Source organism: Coptis chinensis, chromosome 1 (assembly GCF_015680905.1).
Source record: "Coptis chinensis isolate HL-2020 chromosome 1, ASM1568090v1, whole genome shotgun sequence".
In the NCBI taxonomy this organism is placed as follows: Eukaryota; Viridiplantae; Streptophyta; class Magnoliopsida; order Ranunculales; family Ranunculaceae; genus Coptis; species Coptis chinensis.
In genome coordinates, this window is record NC_141456.1 from 35,452,220 (window position 1) to 35,462,091 (window position 9,872).

At 36.1% G+C, this 9,872-nt stretch overlaps 1 long non-coding RNA gene across 1 annotated transcript; it reads left to right on the top strand.

Moving 5' to 3' along the window:
- The first annotated feature begins 785 nt into the window (after positions 1-785).
- LOC147523693 (uncharacterized) lies at positions 786-3,582 on the top strand. Its single transcript, XR_015196753.1, has 5 exons — positions 786-980; positions 1,096-1,147; positions 1,398-1,463; positions 2,444-2,617; positions 3,364-3,582. It is a non-coding gene; the product is annotated as an uncharacterized LOC147523693 (long non-coding RNA).
- Positions 3,583-9,872: the final 6,290 nt, after the last annotated feature.

A 9,872-nucleotide genomic window follows, 5' to 3' on the forward strand; every position in this document is an offset into this window, starting at 1 on the left:
GTGTTCATCCCTTTATTGGAGCTATGAACAATGGATGTTCATAGCTCATGACTATGAACAATCGTTGTTCATAGTCCAATTGTGATATGAACAAAGAATATTCATAGCTCATGACTATGAACATTGATTGTTCATAGTACGTATTGTATGAATTATGAACACTCATTGTTCATAGCTTATAGGTTCATATTGCAATTGGACTATGAACAGTGATTGTTCATAGATACCGAACTATGAACAATCACTGTTCATAGTCCAATTACAATATGAACAAAGAATGTTCATAGTCCAATTGTGGTATGGACAAAGAATATTCATAGCAATGAACAATGAGTGTTCATTCATAGGTCATTGTTCAAAACTACCGAACTATGAACAATCACTGTTCAACGTCCATTTATTTAAAATACCCATAAATAAATATCATATTATTATTTTCCTTTTATTATCACTACCAAAAAAGTGACTTTTAGGGCGGACTTTTTTGCTGCGGCCATGGTTGTAGTGGCTAGATGCAGATTGTTGCCGCGGGAACTAGAAATGGTGGCAAAATGTGCCTTTTTGCCTCTACAGTATCCTTTCGTGGCAAAAAGTGAGTGTCTCGCAACAACTTCGAGCCAATCGCGGCTAGATGTGTAGCTTTTTGCAACGACTAAGTTGGGGCCGTGACTTTAGATATGCCTTTTGTGGCAGCTGGATTGTGTGGTGGCTAAAAATTAATTAAAAATCAATTTTTTAATTAAAAAAAGCATAAAATATGAGTTCATTCAAGCGGACAGTTTCATTTTTTCCCACCTTTATTTTGGCGAAAATTGAAATGACCCAAAATCCGAATTCTCAAACAACAACAAAAAAGAAAAAGTAGAAAAGCCAATAGCTAGGGTTTCATTTCCATCTTCACTACTCCATTACTTCCGTGAGTCGTTCTCCATCTTTACTACTTCCACCAATTGGTCTTCACTCTTTAAGTTACTGCCCAGGTAAATATACTATTGGCCGAAAGCTAAGAGTTTCACCAACGCACTTCAAATCACCAATTATAATTGTTTTATCTTTTTTCTTTAATTGTTATTCTCCTTATCTATATGATTCTAGGTAAAAGGTGTGATTTACTGGTTTAAAGCTTGTGCGTTCTTCTTATCTAAAGGTAAAGTTCATAACTTTGGTGCATTAATTTATATCTTCTCTTGATATTTCTAATTATTCTATATGGAGCACGTACAATTTTGACTGCACAAGTAGTCCTCAAGTTCTAACATCATGTTCTCCTAGGTGTGTTTTATGTTTGATAAGGATTGATAGTTTGAAAACAAAAATGAACGTTTAGCCAATAGAAGTACGTACCTGGAAATGCTTAATCTTATCCATCTATATTAATGTGTTTTCAAAAATTTCAGGGCGAGGAACTGAAGAAGCAAATAGGTGCATTGGCATATATTGAGTGCAGCTCAAAGACACAGCAGGTTTGCTCACAAATTTAACTGTATCTGAAGCCATCAATTCTGCCATAAAACAATGTACTTAGCATAGAGGCAAGGTGGCGGTTCTAGGACTCTGCTTGACTGGGATTGTCAACATCAACAATCAATGTTTATATTATGCACACCTCCTGATGATCGGACAGTATTGACAAACAATTGATTGGCCATGCATTAATTTATTTCTAAATTCTACAGACTTGACTAGATTACAACAACTGGGCTGGCTATTGTAACTAAGTTGTCATAAGGCTTTTTCTAGAATTGCATAAGAAAATACCAAGACCAGTTAACAGTAGCGTACTGTTGATATTGTTTTCTTTGCATATTCATGATTTCCTGAAAGTAGTATTGAACTTAAGAAGTAGAGATTATTAACTTTTCTTCTTTATTTTTAGGAAAAATAGAATGTGAAGGTTGTGTTTGATGTTGCGATCAAGGCTAAGCCAACTATAGTTTATAAATGTGTGCCTGTTTGTGCTTAAATTAAAGTCATTTGGGAAGTGTCGGTCCTTATAGTTGATGTCAACGTAATGGTATGAATCTTAGTGAACTAGGCTTCTTAGATTCTTAGAACTTTGACAGTAGAACGAGAACTGCTCCCCTGTTTCATAAAGCATACCACAGTTTATAACGTGTTAACTTCTTAGTGCATATTTTCTTTTTGATTTTTATATTTAGTGGATCTGTTTTCCTAATGTTTGACAGTCACAAAACAGTGGCTGGTTCAATGTGTTATAGTCTAGTTGAAGCTATAATGCTGAACTCAAGTGTTGGATGCAACCATCCCTCTGAATGGAGAATAAACTTTATTGTTTGATGAAAAGTATGTCAATTGGACATGTCCTCTATCTTAGATAGTTTTGAAAAGCTTTTGAAGGTGTTGTACTTAGTTTTGATAGTTGTTGTAATCGTGTACAATTATAATATCATAAGAACCTTATCTGGTTTTCTTTTGCTCAAAGGTTATGAAGCTTATATGGAAAGCATGGTCGAGAAATAAGGTTCTGCAAGCTGAAGGGTTCACTAACACATGTGCCATGCCTATGCTTTTGATTGAGGATCACTTTGATAAGGTTAATGGTCCTGGGGTTCACTACTTGGAATGTTCTCCTTCACCACATTACAAATTCTCTACGGTGAGAACGCTATCCTATTTTGATGATTTTATGGCAACATATGCTATTTGGGTGTCAACTAGTATCTAATTCCTTGTGGTTTTCAAGCTCTCTTAATTATCATCTTATGAACTTGAGATGAAGTGCTCCTAGACTTGCAATTTTTTTTTTTGGTATACTTGTGTCTATTAGATTAGGGAATGCACCCGCGCGCAGCTAATGTTCAGTTATTAGTTGCTTGAAACATATCATTTATAGTTTTAATATATACACAAGTCCTAGCTACTTGATTTCCGAGATAATTCACATCCTTTTTGCATATAGCATTTGACTATGATCCACCTTAGCCCATTTATTGTGGTGGTTGACACTTTTGTTAGAAGGTAAGAGAGACTGATTTGTGCTAGTCAGAACTAAGTCTTTGGATTTCACATGCATCTAGGGCAGACTTGCATTGGAACGCCGTTTGCATTGTCTATACCTTTAGATTTTATATATTTTCTTTTTTCCTTTTTCCTTTTCCTTTTCCTTTTCTATTTGATTTTTCAGGCGACATGCATGTCACGTTTTGAATACTTAATTATGAATGTTTAATTGATGGTTTTCTTTTATCAATTCTATGTGTAGGAGTGGGCTAATTCAAGTTGCTAAAATGTTCTTTTGAAAACTTGTTACTGATTTTTTTGAATGTGGCTCTAAAACTTGCTTCTGAATTATTTTTTTGATTGTTGCTCTAAAACTTAATGTGTTATTTTTACTTGTTGCAGTATAAAGAAGACGAGAGTATCACTCAGTTGGGATCTGATTAATGGTTGACTAGAAAGACTAAGCCATATGATGAAGTGGCCGTGTGCATGACAAATTGACAACATGAAAAGGACTGAAGCTTGTTTTATAGTATATATATATATTTCCCTTTTGTTCTTCTTTGTACCAAGTTATTTATGGATTCAATGACATTTTGTAGCGAAGAAATATTTGATTTAATAGGAAATGTGAGATTTTTTATGTTAGAATTCTTCTCTGAAGTAGTTTATAATTTTATATATGAATACTCTAGGGAAAAAAATAAAAAATAAAAATACAAACAAACAAACATTTTGCTGCAGCTGTGGCAATAAAGTATTTTTTGCAGCAATTATGCTCGCGGCAAAAAGAAATGTATTTATTTTAAAAGATAAAACTAATTTAAATATAAAACAATGTCTTGCCACGACATGGCCCCGGCTAAATGTTCACTCTTTTGCAGCGGTGGGAAAAGTCGTGGCAAAAAACTTCTTTCCACGCCTTGTTTTGCCTCGAGCGTGGCCAAACGTTTTCTTGTGGCAAAACACATTTCGCCACGAATTTTGGACTTTTAGCCACCAAAACTGGTCGCGGCAAAAAATCATTTTTTCAGTAGTGTATTTATCATATTACCTCTTTAGTTTATGTCAATTTTTTTCCACCATAGATTTAGCAATTTTATTAATAAGTGAATAAAAAAAAAGATAAAATATGAAGTGGGTACTTAGTGTTTGCGAGACTTACATTTTTATTATGATGGAGCCGACATTAAAATATCGAATCTTAGATTAAAAAAAGTTTCCATTAATTAGAGTAAATTAATTAGGCAATTTTAATCCTAAGATTTATAATCCTGATCATATCTCTAAGTTTAGACCTATTGGCCTCTGTAATTTTTGCTATAAAATCATATCTAAGCTGTTGGCTAACAGATTAAAGGCTCACATAAATAAGATTGTCTCTCCTTTTCAAGGAGCTTTCATAAAAGGTAGGAATATATGAGATAATATAGGCTTGGCTAGTGAGATTTTTCATAATATGAAACATATGAAATCTAAACAAGGTTTTGTAGCTCTTAAAATGGATATGCCTAAAGCATAAGAATATATGATAGAGTAGAGTGGTCTTTTATTGATAAGATTTTCCAGTATTTAGGGTTTAATGACTTCTGACAGTATTCAGTATCAACAAGATAGAATTCTTAAATATAAGGATAAAAATTACAACAGTATAATATAAGATAAATGTGAGTTAGTTGCACATAGAATAGACCTTATACTACATTGTCTCACAGGTAAACTACATTGTCTCACAGGAAAACTACATTATCGCAGAAAAAAATAAATATTTGATCTGCATATACAATTGGTTTTGAGTTTTTCCCAAATTGTACAGAGATAGTATCACGTCCTAGTTCTTCAAGTGTAGCATTCCTTCACATGTAGTACAAATCATCCATGAGAATAGCCTGTTGCTTTCCCCTCAACTGAGTCAACGGCTATGAAACGGTAGCTGCGATAAAATAGCTTCATAACCAGCCTACACTACATTGTGGCATATGTACAATACAGTGTCTCACTTAAAATTTACCCACCACTCCAAGTTTTGAAACCAAAAATGTAACATGCAGTAATGTTTACTCTTAAATATAAGGATCCGTAATTATAATTGCATTTGGGAAGTACATTATACGCATACTTAAAAGTTTAAACAAATATTTTCGTTGTCAGCATCATCACGATTGGACTATGAACATTCAGTGTTCATACTCCTAGTGGACTATGAATCCTGAATGTTCTTACTCTTGTTGAACTATGAATATTCAGTGTTCATACATAAGAAAAAGGAAGAACCGAATGCTGCTAAAGTTGCTCTGGAATCTATATTGAAGAAGGTCAAAGACGAAGGATGTCCAAAAATAGATGAGGTGTGTTGCATGCATGTGTGTATGTGTGTGTGTGTCCGTGTCAATGTAACTTAGGTTATATATTTTTATTATTTGTTTTTGTCACTCTTGCAGGATATGACCTATTGCAAATCCATCGTTAATGAATTTGATGCGAAGATTGGTTTGGAAATGCCTATTTATACAACTACCCAGTCAAATTGTCTTATTCCAGTGTTCATCTCAACTTTGGATTTCCATGGTAAAACATATACCGGTACTCCCGCCAGGAGCAAAAAGGCGGCAGAACAAATGGGTGCAAGTTCTGTTATCGAGTTAATTTTAGGTAGTTCTTTATGTTTTGATTCATGTTGATTAGATTTGCGATTACATGGATTTTACTTCAACTACCTCTTAGATGATATTATCATGCAATTAGACCTGTTTGTTGGAGTGCTTTGAGTTCACTTATTGAAGTAATTTGCAGGTCAAATCATCAAATCCAAAAGGAAAGTTTTTGATGCATTGCCCAAAGTCAGTAAGAACGCAATGTTGCCAATGGTTCCGTGTTCAAAGAAATCTACACAAATTAGAGATGGGCCAGAAATACATTTGGATGTCCAACCCTAAACACATGCATACATTCGGAAGCACTCATTTACATTATGGAAAAACATTACAGACCCAAAACATTAGCACTTGCATAAACTAGTCAGATGATAACGACAGTAACCATCACATCTACAAATATCCCAACATTAAACAAACAAGCAACAGAACCCCACAACTAAATTGAATTATTTTCTTCACAATGCCACCGAAGAAGCTGCCATGTTACACATTTTCAAGACGAACTATCTGATGAAGTGTCGTCTGAGCTGTTTCAATATGCGCTCCAGCTCAAGACAGCGCAAATCCAACTGCCTCATTCTTTGGCGCCTATGTGCAAAGGCCAACTCTACTGTCGCAAATTAAGGGAACAATTAATAAATACAATAAGAATGTTCATATACTCAAAATATACAGATGAAACATGACAATGAATACACCTTCTCCACATACCAATAAGGGTAACAAATGGTTCTTACTGCAATATAATGACCATAAACGACAATGAAATTCACTAATGTACAACTGTCGATGATGCAATATATCCTAGCAATAACTACACCAAGACATCTCATGATACAATGTCATTGCCAAACTCGACAATGAAAATATGAAAATAAATAAAGAAGCACTGTCATCACAATATAGTGAACTAAACCAAGGACCAGGAACTAAACCATCAAAACTCCTAATATCATTCCACACTGCTTTCCTCTTACAAGAATAAGGATTACCATATACAAAAGTAAAAAACCATTCTATACTAGAATTAACATTTGAAAATTTACCTGTGATATGGTTCAAATGTGCTCCCAGAATTTTCTCTCCTCTAAAACTTCCTTCAGATGTTTCAACCTCTTCACTATCATCCGACCCTGTATCAGCAGAGTGCTCTATCCTAGCATCGCTCTCATAGTCCGCAGATACCAAAGTAGGATCCCCATAAGCAAAATAGGAAAAAGTAGTTAAGAAACGTTGTATCAAATAACTTTTGCCGCCCTTCATACGAGGTGATGGCTAACGATATATTATTAGCTCCATTTTCTTCGGATGTGCAACCATTCCCATTAGACATTGTGCTAAATTAATAATTAATAATTAATAATATAGACAAGATTGTTCAAATTTTTATTAAAAGTGCATTGAATCACATATACGTTGTGAAATCATAGTCATAGCATTTAATATATGAGCATATATGATTTGTGTGCTTATAGATGTTCCCATGAAGAAACGGTTTATAGAAGGCCAAGCAGCTCGAAGCTGTCATGTTAAGCCTCCCGTCTTTGAGACAACAGTCGGGCTTTGTAATCAAAGTCAAAATTCACCTTGTTGTACTCCACAAATTCCAGCTCTTTTTGTGGCTCAGGTTCACAGCAGACTGGATTGTGTAATAGGTAAGTCGACTATATATTGATCACGTTTATCTTATCATTCAACTTTTCCCGTGGTCGTATTGTCATGTAAAGTAATTTTTCACTGTGTGTTTTATTTTGTTCATTCATAGAGAGAATTTAACTCATTATTTTAATGTAATATATACACCAATCAGAATTGACTTCGGAGGTTTTTTTTGTATTTTTTGTACTGGGTCATGTGGGTTAGTTCTATCCCTCTCTTATGAACTATGCCAGACCTGATTCTTCTCTCCCCCAGAATCGAGAGAAAGATACGTAGGCAGTTCGCTCCTAGAACGAACTCGGTCTCTTCAATAATCCATTCCAGTTCCTTTCGGTTTTTTTCTTCGGTAAATCTATGGTGCGCAGGGTGTAGAGAATCTATGGTGTCTTACTTTATTGCTATTTATATCCCAAATCAATTCCATATCATAGTTTACAAAATAAGCGAATATATGGGATCAAAGTTGACCGAATTAACCTCTTAAGAAAAGCCCTACCAAGTTGAGATTTTAAAGCTGTACTTTCCCATATTCGGATTTTGTGCTATTGCTTGATCCCAAACCTCGTTGCTAGTTATGATCTTCTGTTTGTCATAAGTCCATTCAAATCCTTGCTGTATAGTTACACTAACAATATTGCGTGTTATCCATCGTAAGGTCTTCATTTGTTACATGACTAATAGTCAAGTCGATCCTTTGTACGCTCTTTTGGTATTGGAAGAAATCCATTATCATTCTTATCACCTAGAAGTAGCTTGCTATGGAATGTATCGATAAGAACACTGTCCATCTCATTTGTCCATTGCATTGCCATATCTAATTAATAAGCATACAAGTCGAGTTAAGTGTATCAATATTCGAATGAAAAACAAATTGGCTTTTGAAATCAAATAGTATATAATCAATGTTCATAGTCCAATTGTCGTATGAACAAAGAATATTCATAGCTCATGACTATGAGCATTGATTGTTCATAGGACGTACAATATGGACTATGAACACTCATTGTTCATTGCTCGTAGCTATGAACAATGAGTGTTCATGCTACCAAACTAATAACAATCACTGTTCATAGCTACTTTCCGGTATGTTTCTGTTTACACTCCCTATATCGGAATATGGATACAAGCCCGCAAGCCCTTGATAGAAATGATAGAAACGTAGGCTGAGGGAACTCTTCATCCTGGGCTGGAGCTGGGCTTTCGCTTCAGGAACCGGCCAAGAAGCACTCGCTGGTCATTTTGTTCCGTTTTCAGTGCCCAAAGTATGTCGTACATACATGATTCATCTTTTGGGAGTCTATTTGAATTCTGGGAGAATGGTAAGTGGCCAAGGGAAATGAACAGGAGCAGTGGACTAGTTGCCCCCTCACTGGGAATTGGAAACGGTTTGAGTATCCCCAGGTAGGATAGCCAGGCACTCATCTCAAGTCATTTTGTTCCGTTTTCAATGCACCAACAAAGGTCGTTTCTTTATCTTATCCCCGAACCAGAAAAAAGAAAAATTCACTTCGTCTCTGAGCTTTGATCTTGATTTTCTAAGAATCATGGTGAGAATTTTGGAAATCAAGGATCTCCAATGCCCTTTCCCTCTGGGTGATGGTAATCAGATTGAAGAAAATACTAGATGGAAACGGAGATACACAAGGAGAGAGGAAAAGATAAATAATGAAACAGCGATTAGGCGCGCTCTTCTGGAAACCAGGGTGAAAAGAGAGAATGCAACGGAAGATGACAAAATCTCGGTGGTGGACTATGGAAAGGATGAGAGGAATTTTAAAAGCTTGGCTTTCAAAGGTAAAGTAGGATCTTTTCAGGAAACAAAGGTAAAAATGGTTACTGTCATCAATCTTCTCACAAGTGATGAGGAGAGTAATAGTGAGACGGAGGATAATCCTGATACCCGGATGAATCAAGAGGGGGAGTTTGAGGAGGACGAACCATGGGAGGACTGCAAATCTAATACGTTCCAGTGCATCGAGGATTTACCCCAAGCCAAGATTCTCGAAAAGCTAGGAGAAGGTAGCCGGAGAGTGAAAATTGGGGGGACTTTTACTATGGCTATTCCTCAACAAATTCTGTTTTAATGATGGCCTGGAATTGCCGTGGAATTTGCACCAACACGGCAGTTCAATCTCTAGAGGGCCACATCTGATAACACGAGCCGGATGTTATATGTTTAGCGGAAACAAAGGTGGGTAGTAGAAGGATTGCAGTTGTAGGGAAGATGATTAAATATGGGAGAAGCTTTTGTGTGGATGCTGATGGTAGTAAAGGGGGCTTGGCAGTTTTGTGGAAGGAGGACTACGATATTGAAATTTTGGGAGGCACAACAAACCAAATTACAGGGATACTAAGGAGGGAGCTGCTGGAGCCATTCTATGGGATGGAGATGGGAGGATAGTGGCAATAGCTTGCAAGGAGTTCAGTGCGGGATCTCCTTAAGAGGCTGAGTACATGGCTGCTGAGGTGGGGGCGATGCTGGGAAAGAAAGAAGGGATCAAGTTTGTCAGACTACAAGGAGATTGCCATCAAGTGATCCTGAGATTACTAAACCCAGAGAAAGCCAACTGGAGGATGCAAGCGGTTGTCAAGGCC